Here is a 1,684-nt window from a genome sequence, read left to right on the forward strand (position 1 = left end):
TCAGGACATGGTATGCCATTGTAACACAGGTAGTCTCAGGATGATGATTCCTCTAACACAATGGATTAGTATGGTGCGAACTTAATTGCCAAAAAGATAGAGAACTTCAGATTGATGCTATCTTTTTTGTACTACGGGTGTCAACATGTACACTCTACGAAGGCACAGGGTTGTCCGAAGTAGCCAGACGAATGCATTACTCCTCATTGATTATGACCCTCCTCCAGATGGCGCAGGTCGGCGAACCTTGGCTACACCGAGTATATCATTAGCACTCTCTGGAAAGAACTAACGCCCGCCCCAGTCCGGTGACGGACTGCGCACGTGTGATGCACGCGCCGTTGGTTTGCCGAGTGTCGAAATGTTGCCGTGTGTCGCTGAGAGGTTTGCCGAGTGGCAAAATTTTTACACTCGGCATTGAGGTCATTTGCCGAGTGCCATAAATCCGACACTCGGCAAACCTCTCAGCGACACACGGCAACATTCCGACACTCGGCAAACCAACGGCGCGTGCATCACACGTGCGCCGTCCGTCACCGGACTGGGGCGGCCGTTAGTTCTTTGCCGAGTGTTGGACTCCGACACTCGGCAAAGACAAGGTTCGCCGAGTGCCGCCTTCCGACACTCGGCAAATAGAGAATGTCGCCGAGTGCCTAGGCCTAGCCACTCGGCAAACACAGTACTTCGCCGAGTGTAAAATGTTGGCACTCGGCGAACAAAAAAAAAAAATCCTCCCCTAGCCTCCACACTTTTTCTACTCTCCACGTAGGACATTTTGTAAGCCATAAGAAAAGTTGGTATATTTTGTGGTCTGTTTGCTATTTTTAATGAAATGATTGCATTAATAAGAATTTTTTTATTCATGTCAGATTTTAACTGCATGTACATGAAATGATGGTTTTTAATCAGTGGAAAATTTATATCCATATTATGGAGTCCGGATTGAGTTCACAACCAGAAAATGAAAAGAAATTGTCAACATTGTTTTTAAAAAATGCCACCACGAACGTGAGGTTGAATGGTGGTTAAATTCCAAAAAAAGCAAACGAAATCTGAAAATCACAAGATTTGTCAAGATGTCATGATATTATGTGTGGAGGCTGTGGTAAAAAATTGAGAAGGTTTTGCACAATTTCTGACATATGATGCTTAGAAGCCGACGCATCTCCTTGAAGGATTCATAGAAGTTAGAGAGGACACAATAAGATTTGGAGTCCAAGTGACACTTGAGTTAACGTTTGGCTTCAAATATTTTTGCATAGGCAACATGCAACACAGATTGGTTCGTGTCAAAATTTGGAAATTTTTTGGATGCGTTTACTATTTTTTATTGATTAAATGCAATTATAGAATTTTAGTAGATATAAATGCATATTTCGCTATAACTGCATGAAATAATAGAACATTATCAGTAGAAAAATAATTTAAACATTGTTGAGTGATGTTGACACGATTTTGCCCAAGTATATTAGGAAAAGATCTGTAAAACATGTTGTTTAAGGAGGCACATGAAATATAAGTGTATTTTACCGAGTGCATAAAGAAAACACTCGGTAAAGGTAGTATTTGCCGAGTGTTAGATCGCAGGCACTCGGTAAAAAGGTTACAGGGCCCACTGGCAGTGTTCTCGTCCTGCTTTAAAAAAGAAAACCTTGTGTTTGCCGAGTGCCTTGATCTGGCACTC

The sequence above is a fragment of the Setaria italica genome, chromosome IX (genome assembly GCF_000263155.2).
Source record: "Setaria italica strain Yugu1 chromosome IX, Setaria_italica_v2.0, whole genome shotgun sequence".
In the NCBI taxonomy this organism is placed as follows: Eukaryota; Viridiplantae; Streptophyta; class Magnoliopsida; order Poales; family Poaceae; genus Setaria; species Setaria italica.